This window comes from Bombus vosnesenskii, unplaced genomic scaffold, assembly GCF_011952255.1.
Source record: "Bombus vosnesenskii isolate JDL3184/JDL3185 unplaced genomic scaffold, Bvos_JDL3184-5_v1.1 scf7180000014105, whole genome shotgun sequence".
Lineage (NCBI taxonomy): Eukaryota > Metazoa > Arthropoda > Insecta > Hymenoptera > Apidae > Bombus > Bombus vosnesenskii.
Genome location: NW_022883371.1, coordinates 3,481,071 through 3,498,272, shown reverse-complemented (window position 1 = coordinate 3,498,272; position 17,202 = coordinate 3,481,071). Strand labels below are relative to the sequence as shown.

Here is a 17,202-nt window from a genome sequence, read left to right as displayed (position 1 = left end):
GTTCATAGAAATGCAGATATTACAAGTGGATGCAATGGTTACAACATACTTTTGCAGAATTCAACTGCAATATATATTATATAAGTCCGTTTTTATAATTTTGAAATTTTACACTTGCAAAGAGAATAATTAGATAATTTTAGGTTTTAAGTTGGTTATATTTAATTATATTTCATAATAATAATAATAATAAGTAGTATAAAATTTACTTCTAAAATTTCATTTATTTCATTATTAACACCAAAACTACCAAACATACCAAAATAACCGATGTCAGATGTTCTTCTCTTAGAATTACTGAAAACACAGATATTTTGGTAAAACTTTGCTAAAACTAATATCGATTTTCGATAGAAACATAATCATAACGATTTATGTATAGAATATTTAAATACATATTATAGATAGAGTAGTTCTGGTGTTAAATTTGTTACTATATCGTAAGAAAATATATTGAAATTGACAACTTGTAATTTGTGACTTGTAAACTTTCGTTAACAGTATTAGTGAGTTCAGGTATTATCTATTTGTAATATGTCTATTTAAAAATCTGTATGTCTCTCGACTATTTTCGTGGCACTTTTAATTACCGTAACGTTTCGCGTGACTATACGACGAAACTCACGATGAAAAATAAAATATAGAAACTAGCCGAATTACTGATAACCGCGGTAAGCCACGTAACGAAACCTTGCAACAACCTCGCCTTGTGAGTTCGCTTCCGTGTTCGTCGCTTTCAATTTCCGGCAGCGAGGTTACGTTAATTGTCTCTGGAGAAAACTGGTCCACCGGGATTAAACGAAGCTCGTTTTCGTTGTGCGAAAAAATGGCTGATTGAATCCACCGTTCCAGTTACAGTTTTTTACTTTTCCTCACAGATTGACTCTAGCCACGATGAACTTTTTCTTTTTGTCGCCATGGTTTTGCTGCTCTTGTGTTAATTAAAAGTTTTCAAGGTGATGAGGCAGTGCATGCTTTAGAATTCTGTAAAAATTACTTTGTGCTCGTTTTTCGTTTAAACGGTGACTTTGTTTGAAAAAGGTTTCAAACTCTTTCCAAAAGGAGCATACATATAGCACGTTTGACAAAACTACTCGTAGCAGTTTAAGAATAGTTGTCAAAGTGTTTGATTTAAAAACTGCTTGTGTATAGAAAGGGAAAAATGTAATTATTCTTACAGGGAAAATTTCAGGTGAAATTTTAGCCTTTTTCTGTCATCTTCATACAGGATGACGTGAGAAAGCTTCTGGCCAGGTAGATCTTTCATTTTATAAAGTGGAAAGTGGAAAAGAATTTTAAATAATATTATACAATTATACATGTAACAGCATTTGTGTATTATACTATTCGCTTTTATTTATCGTATCTTTAAACCCTACATTACATAAAATTCCTCTACATGTCGCTTCACGAATATAAAGTTAACAATTTATTCTGACCGAAAAATCTTTACACTCCACTGTACACGTACGTCTCATCGGGAATGAGAAAGTAAATTATCTCCAACAATAGTATAATAGTTATGAATTCTTCAAATATTTGAAAGTTGAGTCTTAAATCCTAAATACCCTTTTTTTTTATTTATCCAAGCTGCCAAAAAATGCGGTCATTTTCCTTTTAATTGATTCTCAAAACGATCGATAAAATCTCAGCGAAAAAGGAACCTCTGTCATTCCAGCTAGAAATGGTCGTATCATCGTTTTCCCATGCGATCGACAACGTTACATTTGCCGCGAAGGAATTACAGAGTCGACTTTCGCCGCGACTACAAACGGATTCTTTGGGACGCGAGAGCGTTTTGTAACGGTGCACACCGCGGAATGGATAAAACCCGCGTGTCGACTCGCGACGAGGTGTTGTCATCGTCGACGCAGAGAGAAGCCCGACGAGAGAGCCAACGACGACGGCCGTTGACAACTGCAATGATTGTTGTTCACAGCAGCGGCGATAATGCGGCGGGTGTGGTAACGTTGGCGAGAGCGAGTTGATTTCGCGAAAGCCGTTGAACTATTGGACCGACTCACTTGTCGCAATATCTCGCCGCTTCGTGAAATCTCATCCATCTTTCGCATCTACTTTCCAACCATCGTTCTCGATGACACTCTTTAGTACTTTGGCCAAAGTAGAAATCTTCTAACTTGACTTGTTCGTTCATCTTTTTCTTTGGTTCTTTTTTAGCATTTTTGAAATTTTTAATTCTTTATGCCTACAGTATTCAAATATTAATCCTGCTACAGCCTTTCGGTTTATTTAAGACCGAAGAATATTTTTCGAACATTAACAAATATTTACGCAGTTCAAACGAAACACGATAAAATTGTTATTGGTATACTTGACTCTCCTGATATCGATTTTATGTCAAACATCTTCTCGAAACATTACAAATATATTTTGTTTGTTAAAATGAGAGCAAGATTGAAATATGAAAATCCAAGGATTAGAATGATTAAAGGAATGTGTAGTATTAACGAGATAAAAATTATTAAAGTAACTTATGTATATTTTGGTATCAATTAAGTTCAGCAATTTTCTGTATTGAGTCAATTTTCTATTAAATCTCGAACAAATAATTCAATATCTTAAATTCCTTAAAATCTTGTTCACAGCATCTTATAATAATTTTTCTTTTCCAAAGGCTACTGTAGAACATCCATTTTCTATTACTCTCGCATCTCTCGTCCTCGGTACTCTGCATTTTAAATCGCTTTTTATTTAAACAAAACAACTAGGAGCAGCTGGCTTCTTTCATAAAAGGAGTACTTTGAATAAAGATCATGTTCATCGCTTTGCTACACGGGTGGTCCAAGGAATCCGGAAGCGAACCGACCATTTATCTTGCAAATTCTTTAGGGTAGGAAGGCGAGGGGTTGACGAACGAAGAACGTCATGTAACAAGCAATGCGTGGTAAATGGATTTGCTGAGGAAGCACTACGTGACATTGATAATTCGCCATGAAGAACGAAGCAGGAAACGCAACTGAGCAACGGGATTAAATGGCCGACCGAGTTCATCCGGATCGTTCGCGGAACGCTTCTATCGGTAGGTCGTGACGTTCGACGAACAAACAGGAAACGACGACGGCAAATCACTGTTATCAGTCATTAACAACGCCGTCAATAGAGCTATTTGTAACTGACTAGTCTCCATTGACTCGTATCTCGATCTTTTTTCAACGACGAACGTACACGTTTGTAGATCGAAGAACTTGCGTTGTATTCGCATCATTTCTTAAATTGAATTATTATGATCCGTAATATCGACAAAACAAGATAGGAGGAAGTGGAATTCTTAATTTGTCGACTTTTTCTTTTAAATAGTAATATATTCTGTGGTTGATGTTAATTCTGATCGTAATTAAGTCGACACTTTTAAGATTGGCTAGGTTCGTCCAGATTCCTTGATGCTTTTAGAATTTATCCACTATATAGGAATTTGTAATTTGCTTCAGCTATGCGCATGTATTTTCATGAAATAGAAAGTTTAAAGTTCGCAGAGTGACACAAGAATACAAAGTTCAAGGCTTTCATTTTGTTTGAAATTCCAGGAAATTACAACGGAATGGAATAAATTAGAGAAAAGTAAATGTATTTAATCATGCCTAATATTAACAATCGCGTTATAAACGCTCAAGCTGATCAAATATAAACGCTTAAACTGTCATAGAATCCTTTTGTACTCCGTTTTAAACGCCAAATGAACGTGAAAATGAAACCGTGTGGAAAACTCACGACGTTAAAAATCATACCGCATACACGTCACGGTTCAACCTATATATCCCTTTACAGCATAGACCATGAAGCAACGATAAAGTGATTAACCGGCATCACCAAGTGTCTCATTACAAACAGCCCTATGTCACTAAAAATTTCGTCACTGGAAAGCGATTCACCTGGCGAATTCAGTGTTGCAACGCGATAAAGTTATTACGAGCCGGGCACGATCGAGATTCACAATTCGGCGTTTTTCAGAGCACGCTGGAGGTGAAATTGCAGTCTGCATAATAGCCATGGTGCTGGTCGAGCTCGGTACGGCGACAACTCGTAAAATAATTTGACCTTTTCACCAGATTCGCCTCGATCAGTGTCAACGAAAGCAGAGTCCCACGACATCACCGTCGGAATGCGATGTCGACATTTTCATTAGCGGATGATTTTACCTTAATTCGACCCTTCAATCTGTCGATTCGTAAATCCACGATTTTTTCGTCGTTGCGGGAGAACTGTCATCTTCCAATATTTATTTCTTCAAAATAATACGATTATACCGTGAATATTTTTACAAGTGCATATTTTTATCAATTAGATTAGTGGAATTTTTAGAAATAATTATTTCAATACTTAAGTATTGCTTTTTTTATATATTCTTGATTACTCTTAATACTTTTCAGAAATTATCATCTATTGCGTAATATGGAAATATTTTACCTTATCTTTCTCTATCTACTTTCTAAACCGATATAGAAATGCTTTTTTTCGAATGTTTGTTATATTTTTCATTCCGTAACGTTGCTTTAGGCTTCAATGATAAAGTCTAAAGAATTAGAGAAAATAATTCGTTGGTAAAAAATTAAAAGATTCTTTAATCTATAACGTTCTTCATTTTACAAGCATAAATCTCTTAATTTATATTATAAATCAAGATCCCCTATTTTGAAAATCCTCCACGACTTTCTTATGCAAATATTTTTTCTTTTTTCTAAACAAATGTTTCTGTTCTAAAATTCAACCCTAAATGAATTTCTACTCAATTAGAATAAAATAAACTTCGCACCTAAAGGTAAATAGGTGTGTATTCGCAAACTTGATGGAGTATTAATAACGTTCTCCGAGTTATACGTTAATACCTGCATTGTTTGCCAACGTTGGTCGCTATCAATAATGTCGTGCTAAGTCCACAGATACGTGAATATCGTTTAATGTCGTTGTTGCAGTAAATAGCGTCACGCTGATACTGATGTTCCATCGCTTATTAGCCCTACGGACCGTTTGCTAATGTTTTTGGGTATTGATCTTGTTTGCGCGAATCGCAGGTGGCGATACGCTATTTGATCGGAAAAGTGTACGCAAACAGTGGATCGAGTATTGCTTGGTCGCGGAATTATCAGTCGATCTCGATGGAATCGGAATGGCGAGCTTGTGAAATGGATCGATGAGACAAGTTCTTGTTATTTCGTATTAGATTGCGTAATAAATTCATTTATGCGAGATCGATGTAATCAGCAATATTATGTATCGTTTTGTTGTATTATCTTTCGCATGTGAATTAAAAAGTTCAATCGATGAAGTGTTTACTTGATCGTTTCAACGTCCTTCTATGAAATATTTATGTATTTTTATATCCTTTAAATTATTTAATGACTCGTAAAAAAGACATAAAATAAATGTTACATTTAAGGCAAATTAATGGAAGATAAAGTATCGAGTTTATTAAAACCTAAAATTCATAGAATATAAAATTCTACCTTAAAAGTCACACCAACTCTCTCAATTCCTTCGTAAGAAAATTGCAAATAGAACATTTTTCCTCTAATCGGAAACACTTCTCGCTCTGCAAGCAATTTCTTCACCAATAAGAAAGAAATTTTTGTTAAATTCATATTACAACATTAATAAGATAGACATTTCAGTCTATAGACAACCATATCGAAATAAAATTACCTCGTCGTTGAACGAAGTCTGAATTTTCCGCGAACGGTTACGCAACCCAGTCAAAATCGTTGCGGAGGCCGAAACGACGCTTGAACTTTTCACAATCTGGCTGCTTGCTATTCACTCGGTGAAATACACGCAAACACCGTGCCCGCATCGTCGCATTATAATTCGCGCACGAACGACCGATGGATCCGCGCCCGTCCATCCCACTCATTAATATTCCGCATCACGAGCATACACACGTATTCGCGAGAGCAGATGCGCTTCACGCCAATTACGCCGCGCGTTATTGCCATCGTGTTTCGTTCTCGTTTCACGCGAACCCGTTTAAGATGCGAACTTGCTGAACTCTTCGTCATTAAAATTGGCAATATCGATAAAACGAGGAGTTACGTTATGCTCGATCGAGTGTATATATAATTTGCAGATTGTGGGTATACAATATATTCCGTTTAAGAAATGGTTTTTTTAGAATTTCTTGTCGAATTTAATTTCCTGTCTTTTCTTATTCGACTTAATGAAATGAGACGAATTTCATTTTCACAGCGTAGTGATTTAACAATTAATAACAGCAGTGAACTAGTAAGTGAACGTCTTTAGAAAATGAACAATTTCTTCTAGTTGAAACAGAAAATTCAAAATTCTGAGAAAATAAAGTCTTCTGCTGAAACAGAGTGCCCTTGCATAATAATTTGCCTCTATTTTCTTACCTTTCAAATCCTCTTTTCGTTTCGTAAGTGTCTTTTTCTTTGCAACGATCTGTGTCCTTATTTTCCTGTTACCATCTTATTCATTATCTTACTAATTACCGTATTCATTCATCTTACGACCTTCTTTTTATTTTGTAAGACTAGCGTTCAGCTTTCCAACCATTTTTCCGTTTTGTAGAATTATAATGTCCTTTCGTATCGGCTATATTTCAAACTTACGTTTATCCTCTGTTGTATCTCTAAATCCTTCGTTTATTTCTAACCATTAACAGCAAGTAGCAGAGAAATAAAAATACTTTGGGGAAAAACTAGAAATAGCCAGAGTTTCGTTGCACGCGCGTATCAAATGAACGAAATCATGAAACAACACGATGCACAAACGTTCTTTTTGCAATCGTAAAATCCATAAAATGCCACATGATCCTACTCGTTGTACCATGGAATCATTGTTTCGCGATTCGTCTGAATCCTCGAGGATGAAATAACCAATTACGGTCAGGCTTCGAGCAACGATCCGACGCGAGCACGCTTCGCTCGCCACTTTATCACACGGCTTCTTCGCGAGTTAATAATCCACCGCGTGGAGCGAATGAAACGCTCCCGTGGCAGCCCTTTAATCTTTACCTTGCCGCGTTCGACCCTTCGGACGCAATAATTCCGACGCGTCACGTCGACCGGGAATATCGCTTCGACAACCGCGAAACACCGCCCCCGTAAACTCTGCAAATTGTATTTTAATAGACACTGTTGCTCGGTAGGCTCATTGGATACGGGAGACTGATTTATAAGCCAGGAATATTGCGTCGCCGAACGATTTCCCCGAGAATCATTCGCCCGCAGTAATTTCGATGGCGAGGGAGAATTACTAGGTTCGTCTTTTATTGACTGTTGAATTTGTTTTTATAATGTTTCTTTTATAATGATTACAGTGATATCTGGTTTAGTGGTTTAAAGGTGATATTTTGAAAGTTGGGATAGCCAGTTACAGGATTGACTGTCTTGTAATAAGTAATGTATTAGGTTGTCCGAGAAGTTTCTTTCGTTTCATAAGGTGATAATAGATGAACAACAATTTCTGTTTTATATTATTTTATTGATTTAGGTGTGATCCATTTCGTTCTATTTCTATTATTATGTTCGTGCATAATTCAATAATTTAATATTAAACAAAAAACATTGTGCGTCTATCATTTCCTTATAAAATGAAAGAAACATTTCGGACAACCTAATATTTGAGAAGCATTAATAGCTAGAATTATATTAATCTTGGGTTACATTAGGTTTATTTACGCTGTGTTTTTTTTATTTATTCCAAGGTGCAATTAATTTTTTTACCGATTTATAGCCTGATTATCGGAATTTAATCGTCATTCTAACAGATTGGACAAGAAATTTCATTGGCTGCATAATTACAAGTTTCACTGTAACAAGTTACATTCTTTCATTGTACACTATCCATTCGCACGAACATATGTCTAGACGTTATTGCTTATAATATTCAATAAAACAAACGTCACATCATCGATTAAGGAAATCGATCGGGGATCGGTTCCGTATAGTACAGATTAAATAACAAAGGAAGAAACTATAAAAAATGATCACATTTTGATCCAAAAATTTCTGTTTCTGTCTTTAATATTAATATTTGTTATACAGTCCACAATAAACAATTTTCCTTATATGGAAACAACAAACTTATTACATTATCTAAAAAATTCGTTTTAAAAATTAATTTAAAAACTCTTTAATGTAATTCGTTTCAAAAATTAATACCTTACTATTTGATTATTTACGTTCGCTTTATCCACTACACTGTCTATCTTCTCGGAGTTTAATTCATCATCTCATCAAATACTTTCTTTGAAACTATTTTTCTTCCTTGTCGCTTTTTATATACAACATTCTCACTCTATCCTTGACTGTTTCATAAAGAATACAGAAATCTCGCTGAAAGTCGAACTCACACCTACCAATATTACATCACGTTGCCAATATTTTCTTAGTTTACGATAGCTCTTCACGTTTGTACGTTAGCCCAGTTGGCATTGGTCGAGGCGAAAGCAGGCCCATCGATCGAAGGTCTATCCGCTCGATTCACGAGTCGGTCATGGTTCGCGTTATCCGATGCCAAGTCGCTGGCCGATCGTCGCAAAGCGAAGCCTCGTTCCGGAATATCAGGCTTCCGAGCGACTCGTTGCCAGTCACAGCGCGACAATTCCTCTTAAGTCGATCGTCATCGAGCTTTTGGCAAGGCCGTTCGACGACGTGCCCTTGCCTTTTCGTCTCTCGTCCCCAAAAATAGCCGCAGAGACACGACAAACGCTATGCTCGCGCTATTTATCATCGAGTATAAATTTGGAAACGTCCGGGCCCTCCGCAACGTCGTAGGCTCGTTAGGGAAACGCGTCATTCTATTGCTTCATTGGTTATTGATGCTGTCTTTTGGGAGAACGTTTCGAGTATTCTTCGGTTAATAAGGAAACGATTATGAAAGGTTTCAGGTTACAAGAATTAGTTTCGCGGAGTTCGTGGAGAATGGTATGCGGTGAATTGAGTGGATATTTGACACTTGAGTTTACATTTAAAAGTATTAAACCTTGTTTAAGAAATGTGCATTTTGCATAGAAGGGATTTGGGGTTTAAATTTTTGGAAACTGGCTTAAGGTCTATTCTAGTGCTGAGTATTGTTTAATATAAATTTTCTAGATAAGAGATTTGTGTCACTGTGTGTTAAATGGGAAGGTATTATAATATCCTGTTGAATAAATATTTTGTATAAGTATAGAGAGTTTAAGGTTTTGAGAAATTGTGTTAAGAACGTTTTATTGCTGAGTATTGTTTGGTGCAAATTCTTTAAGTAAGGAATGTAAATCACTTTGTTTCGAATGAGTGTTTGAAAATTGGATTAAGAATATTCTATGTGTACATATTTCTTGATGACAATTTCCTAATAAAGAATTTCGATTACTTTGGTTTGACAATGTATGAGAGAAATGGCTACTTGGAAATACATCAATAAATTTTCTTGTATCATAAGATTCACATAGAATGTTAAACTCCCAAGAAATCTACCCAACAACCTGACATCTCCATTTAGAAATGAATGTTTAGAAATTATCGAATTAAAAGATTGATATTTTTCTTAGCTTTTGCAGAAGGGAGTTGGCAAAAGATTCAAATGTTATCTACGTTCTTTACACTTTTTACTTGAAAACGTTTGATACAAACGGTAATCGGTATATAATTTACGATCGTACGTTAATATCTTCGAACATCAAGGAGATACGAAGATGTCTTCCATTCAGTTTGGGAACAACTGAAAGGATCGTTACGGTGGAATGCGACGTTGAACGTGTTTTGACGACGCATGGGATGTTGATGGGATTCGGAATGATTAATTGCCGTATTAATGGATGCGTTGAGAATTAATGAAGCTTTCGGAATCAATTTCCGCGCTCGTGGCAACGCGCTGAATGCTGCCACATGGGATACGTTCAGTTTTGAGCTAAGTAATACTCGTGCAACAACGTTTTATCCAAATTACTGCATTCAATCGTAGAACGTTCCGACCACATTCGCGAACACTTTTATTTCATACGGACGCACGAAAATGAAATAATAATCGTCCAAACTAAAAATCGTTCTTCAGACTCTTTAAAAATAAAATTCAAAGATAAAAAGATTCGATAAAGTTTGAAAATTTGTACGACGTTAGCTAGATTTACAGAAATATCGTTTTATACCGGTGAACATAATAGTTTACGCAGATGAATGTTCAACGGTGTGGCACTGAATGCGATGCAAGAGATCAATAAACACTTAGGACTTCTGCCAAGTTTGTCACTTGTCAGTTTGGTACACGAAATCATCACCAGAATCAGAGATGAGATTCAGTCACTGTGTACCTAATTTCAACCAAACTGAGACTCTGTACTAAATACACTACCTTTGAAAATAATTGATAATCGCTAACAATTTTAATAGACTAACAGGATACAATTTATTGGTTATAAGCTCTACTTTTATCATTTTATAATCCTCTTATCAAAGATAATCGCATGCCTTGTATGATAACTTGCAGAATTTACTATAAAATTTAATTTCATTCCTTGCTAAACGTATTACTATTATAAAATAGAATTTATGCATAATAGCTTGTAACTTGTGGCTCATAAAATTGTACTAATGACATTACTTCAGTTACGCAAGAGGGTCACAAAGGATCGCGAGTTCACCAAATTATTGTACAAAGACCTCACGAACTACTCGTACTTTCTGCTCTACACACCAATACGCCTGCAGCGTGCAAGAAATTATTTCCCGTTGGTCTGATTCTCGCAGAGGCGTGGTAATATCGCGGATCCGGCTGGTCCTTGCGATGAAACGCACGGAGACTCGCGCGACAAGAACCGTCCAGACGCCATTAAGCGCGCACAATCGTCGAATCCCTGGTCGTTATAGTAATTATTAGCGAGCGCGTGCATTCTCGCGACCACATTAGAGTGTGCAAAATCGCCGTTCCACGGCCGCAATGTGGCCGCCCATTCTCGCGCATGCATCTCCGTTACCATTTAATTGAATTAATCTTCCGAGACTGAGTACGGAAAACCGCTTCTGCATCGTCTTCTCTCGCACCGATTCTCTGCTAACGGTGCTCCATCACGTCGAAATTTTGCAATTTTCACGTGTTTCGATGTTGAAATTGTATAGTCTGTTTGGAGGAGAAATTAAAGCTTTGTTTTTTTGTTGATAGAATTTTGAAAGAAATTCCCAAGTCCCTTTAAACTTTGTTATAAATTCTAAAATAATTAATTGGAATACATTGTACCAATATATAGCAACTACAAAAGGTACTTGCATATTATGATATTTATTATAGCATTCACGTATTGATTAATCAGATTCAAGTATAGCAAGTTTCGTGTTACGTAGTAGTACTTTCGTATAAATCATTCAACTTCATTTCGCTTGTATCAAACTGTTTCACTTAATATTGGTATTTAATTTCCTCACCAGTTTCCATAAGATTCCACGAGTTTTATAAATGGTTCTATAAATTACTGTCAGATTTTAGTCGCACTTTTCTATCGAATACACTCAAAATATTTTCAAAAAGACGAATTAAGATATTACGGGGTTAACATGAAGTTGTTCAATTTATTACGTTTCCGCAACTTCGTCTAACAATTTCTATTACATTTTCATCTATATTTTCTCGCACGGATCTACAATACTGATCGATGAATCCTTTCCTGATAGTAATCTGTCGCGTTCCATACGAAATCATCGTGTGTCTTAATATCTACGAAATCATATCCACTTTATTTTATTCCGCAGTATGATAAAAACTAATCAAAGTTGATGTCCTTCGATGCAATCGCGCGATAACCAACATAATCTATAAATACCTGCAAGTCCTATATTCCAAATCAGATCGACCTATTTTCCATTTGAGCGCGACAATGCACGTCGATAAGAGCTTATGATTGTAATCTGTGCCGCCATCAAGGACCGATTTCCACGTAAACAAATCAAGCTCTCGTACACTGTTTAATACGACGTAATCGTCCCGATCGGATCATCGGCGTAATGAAAGTCTTTTTTCATTACGTGGAAGCGACGTCCTTTTATCTGGCTCCATCGTATCAGGATGAAGTGGCGGCCATCAAATCAAATTGCATTATCGATCGCGAAGGGGCTGGAATCGGTCAGTTTTATTAGGCGACGTCGTAAAGCTCCGAGATACGGGAGACGTGAAACCATGCCAACCGGATGAGGACTAAGTTAATCGTCGAACCATTATAACCTGACACGCGAGTAAGCATTTGCCAACAATATTAATGAACATGGTTCGCTCTGTTCTACCTCGATACGATCATTTGTCTTCCCTGTACCGTTGTTTAATTTAAAAAATGAACTATATCGTTTATCTCTTTCGTATCAAACGGTATCAGTGACTAAACGATACATTATCAAAACTATTAAATCATAATTCAAACACATCGTATCAATATATAATATATTCGCTAAAGATTAATTTTAAAGACCAAAGAGTGTATGTTTATTAATTTAATGTATTCATCTCACAATCAGATCTCTTTAAATTCTATTATAAATTATTAATAAAATAATTGATTCGAAGATATTGTATCGATATATTTTCTGAAAGCGGAAAAGCTGCTCTTAAAATATTTTACCCTTCTGTTACTTGAAAGTAAATTCTCGAATCTTGATGAACCGTATTCTTTAGCTGAAACAAATTTCTGTAATCAAAGCAGGATACACTTTGCTAAAATTCTTCATAAATTACGCATATCTATTAATAGGAATTATTTGAAATAAAACTCTCAAATTTCCGTAAAGGCTATTATTTTGAGTCAAACAAGTTCTAGAGCCAAAATAAATAAAACAAATAAACTACAGAATTTTATTACCCTTTTATGTAAGACTCTTAAATTTAACTTACCTGAAACTTTACCTCTAACTCAACTACTAACTTTACCTCAAACTTAATAAAGCCAAATTAAAATACTCGCTTAAAACGCGTCATGAGCTACAGAAATCTATTTTGTACCACTTGTAGTTAAATTCTCGAATCTCCAAACAAGTTTCTAAAACCGATAATCCCCATTTCTAATTTCTACGGACCAAGAAAGGAGAAAGAAAGGGAGAGAGGGGAAAAATCTTGTGAAAAAGCGTAAGACCAAAGGAAAGCTATCGTTGACCAATTACCAGAGGGACGGTGTATCGGTGTAATTCTCGGTGGTTAGTGTATTTACCCTCAGCTTAAACTGCGATTTACAACATTTGGGTCCGGTCTCGAGGGCGAATCGATACAGCGACTTCGGTAATTGTGCCGATCGATTTCCCAGTGTTCACCGTTGGCTAAGCGCGCCTCTCCGTGTGCCGTAAGGAGCTTAACCGTCGAGCTAGTGTAACATTATCAAATTAATCCTTTCGGTAAACGAGCGCCGCCGCAGAATTTCCGATTCTCGCTCGAAGCATCGTCGAACACAAACGGTTCGGGCCAACCGTGGAGAATAATTCTGGCCCCCGGCCAGTCCTGCATTGCCAAGGATCGCATTTTATATGCTCACTTTGCGCGTTTCTCGACGTAGCCTGTTATGAAGAGGCCGGAAATCGGTGCTTTGGCAAGTTTTGTTTGTTCGGTAAATTGGAGTAACGTCGGTTATGGGAAGAGTGTTTAGGATGCCCCCGTAATTTTTAGTTTCGTCATATGGACCAAGATTTTATCGTTTCTAAAGACTTGATTACCTTTAAGGATAATTAGAATCATCACACAGAGCATCGATTATTGGAATATCAATTAGTAGGACATTTTAAGGGGCAGAAAGTGAAAAAAGTCGTAAAATATCATCCAAATGTGTTTGTTTCAATTTGATAGTAATACTTATTAGGAAGTTAACTTAGAATAGTTTGTATCATGATTAATTTGAATAATCAAACTTCAATACTACCAGCCATTTATATTATTACTCGTTAGATTAACAAAAATGAAAAATGGAGAACGCTAATAAATTTTACTGTAAGTAAAATCTCTGACGTAGTTCTACAATAAAATAACTATAGAAACTAAGAGCAGTGAAAGAGATTCAATTTGTATTAAATATGTTCCAATATTTAAATTCATACACAGCAAGTGTCTTAATACTTATGGTATTATACTTATCTATGAAACTATTACCTACAAAGTCGCTCAGTAACTATGGATCAAAATTAAAAAAAAATCCTTCGTATTTGTCACAACCTTTCAACATCATTGAACCCATCACACCTATGTTTTCTTGCCGGATTATCATTTTTCACTATCGGGGACATGCAAGCAAACAGGGCTCGACCGATAACACGACGTTTGTCCAAAGACAATAACAACGTTACGATTGACTATATTCACTCACGACGAAGAAACTCGTCCCCATTATTCTGTTCTAGATAAAAACCGACAACAGCCGGAACAATAAGCGTTGTTTCCGGTGGAAAGTCGTGGGGGTCACTCGTGACCAAGTGGCAGAACATTATCGGCGATCTTCGTGTCACGACGGCCCCGGTTACTTATGAATCCTATGTTCGCGTGTAGCCTGAAGAATAGAACGAGGGGGAAAGCGAGCCGCCTTCTTCGACGAAGATGCGTTCGAACGATAGAAAATCGCCCGAGGCCTTCCAACAGTGCACAACGATGCTTCGTCGCCAGGGAATTGCATTACGAATGAACGACCTTTTGAATGTAATTGCTGGAAGAGCTTCGTCTTGTCAATGGCAGACGGGGTGATGTATGATCGTTTCTCAATGGCTCATTGTTGTAGTAAGATGGAATCGTATGGGCGTCATTTTGAAAGTCCTTAAATATTTATGTACGTACGTCGTGATAGATTTAGACGTATAGTTTGTATAGAATAGCCTGTAGTCTCCGTATACTAAAATATACAGAATTGGATTATTAGTATAGTATACCGAAAAGTATAGAATTAATATATTAGTGTAGCCTACATTCTCTATAGATACATAAAAAACGAAGAATCGGATTATTAGAAAATTATTCATCGATAGATGCTAATCAAAAATTAAAATGTTATTTGTTAAAAATTAATAGATGTTTTGATTTAGATAACTAGCGATCGTTGGATGTAAATTAGTTTAGTTAGCTAGTTCGAGCAATAAAGTTGAAAAATTGTGTGAAGAAATTTGTAATATATAGTTTTATATCAAGTTTCATTTAACTGGTAAATCATAACCAAATAACAGATTTGTAAATTAAATTCAGTTCGATCAGAATTAATTCATTGGTCTTGTAATTTCCAGAGATGCTCAGAAATCGTTAGAAGATACTAATTCGTTCTGGCATCGATTAATTCAGGCGAACGATTAATCCTGGGGACCAACGTCGTCATGTCATAAACTATAGACGAGCGGAAATCGGCGTGGAAAGCGCACCCAGGAAACGATCCTGGTTGCGGCGCACGATCACGGTCGTCCAGCAGCGCAATTACTTAATGGACTATGAAAATCGATCCGCATCAGGGCTGCTTCGAAACACGCACTCACGGCTAATAAAACCAACGGTTACTTGGCTTTCGACGTCTAGGGATGCGGATTGATTGCATTACGCGCAGTGTGATGATATCTGCCGTTATGAAGTACCAAGAAGTATAGAAACCCGCACAATGCGCTATAAGTAGACAGTGTAAAAAATAGAAAATAGTAAAAAGATGCACAAGAAATACAAGAGTCTAAGCAATGTTGAAAAGGGAGAAGAAAAGTGCAGCGGAAAAGTGAAATAGATAAATAAAAAAGAAAGTAAAAGAACAAGAAGAAGTAAAAAAATTAATAGAGAAACATAGTATCATAGGAGTTAGAACTGATATGAAAAAAAGGAAAGCGAACAAGGATTCAAGCAATCAAGAAAGAATATCAAAGAGATATGTGTGTTTCGAATAATAATAAAAAAACGAAAAGCAGCAAACAAAATTAGAAAAGAACGGACAAAACAGAAATAGAAGATAGAATACTGAAAAAGGAAAAAGGGAGAATCTGTTGAAAATAGGAAGAAATCAAAGGGGATCAGAAAAATAGGTTACACGAAGGGGAGGGGGGCGGAACGAGGGAACGAGGAAAATTCTGAATGTTCGGACACGTGCAAACGCGAATAGACGTAGCGGGCATCGATCCATAATTCATGGTACGATTGTGTGGCGAATAATCAGCGAGCCGGGGCGGGGTCACGCGATGCATAAAATCCACGTGAAAAAGATGCGCATGCATCTCTATGGTTACGTGAATTGTGAGCGTGGCTTGTGTACAACGTTGAGAGAAATGGAGGTAAACAATATCGTAACGGATATCGAGGGTCTCACGACGGAATTTCGCAGGAAATTGCCGAGAAGCCGGAAGAAATTGCGGTGAAATCACGAGCTCGGTCAAGAATCGGGAGACCGGTTTACCAACGTCGATTGCTCAAGATAGCCAAAAGGCAATCAGAGTTGCTTTACACGTTACCGATAGGGGATGTGTTAGTGGAAATATGCCGAATTTGTGCACGTGCTTTCCTCTTCGTCCGTTTTCAAAGCGATGTCAAAACTTCGCTTCGGGGCAATACTGCACGAGGTTTAGGAAATGATAGCACGAGGCATGTTAAATGGTACTTTAGAGATTCACGGTTGGACATTTGGAGGAATGGATTTTGCACATTCGGACGACGTTAAATGACTGATGTAATGACTCTTCTTTGACGTGTATCTGGAGGGATTGTATATAATATACGCAACTGAAAAGCTGTTTAAATTTTATAATTTGAACAGGATACCTTTTGTATAATAATTATTGGGTAAAAGGAAGTAAGAGATAATTGTTATTAAACTATTATATAAGCTTTTACTTTATTCAATTTTTTAAACTAATTTCAGTCATATCTCATTCCGTATTGGTTTATTCAATCACGCTATGGTAACTGAAATATATCTTATATCTCATTTTGAATTAATCTTCCAAAATGATTAAATTATTTCATTCCAAAAGAAACTTCATGACGAATCATCCTCTAGCTTTACTTTTAAACGTACCTTTTAAAAAACTACAAAACAGCTTATGAGCGGAGTTACTTTCCACGAAATCCTAATTCTTCGGAAATCTTCCTCGTCGTCACTTTCTACAGTGGCATCCGCTTTAACAACGAAGATCCGTGTACAGAGAAGGAGAGAGAAAGATACAGAGAGGACGAGTAGATGAAAAAGCGGGCCAGAGGCACGAAAAAGGCGTATCGAGGCCGTGGCATGGGTGTGCTGGGGCTGAATCTCCCGCTGGCCCGGCCCAGAATCCCAGAACA

At 36.6% G+C, this 17,202-nt stretch overlaps 1 long non-coding RNA gene across 3 annotated transcripts in view; it reads left to right on the top strand.

Annotated features, from left to right (window-relative positions):
• The window catches only part of LOC117239734, a 119,385-nt gene extending 102,525 nt beyond the window's left edge, over nucleotides 1-16,860 (top strand). For 2 of the 3 annotated variants that reach the window (XR_004494518.1, XR_004494519.1), the window contains exons 2-3: nucleotides 14,316-14,648; nucleotides 15,183-16,860. This is a non-coding gene — a long non-coding RNA (uncharacterized LOC117239734). Of the gene's footprint in view, nucleotides 1-14,098; nucleotides 14,649-15,182 lie in introns of those variants that run through there. The other variant, XR_004494517.1, reaches the window with a different exon arrangement.
• Nucleotides 16,861-17,202: the final 342 nt, after the last annotated feature.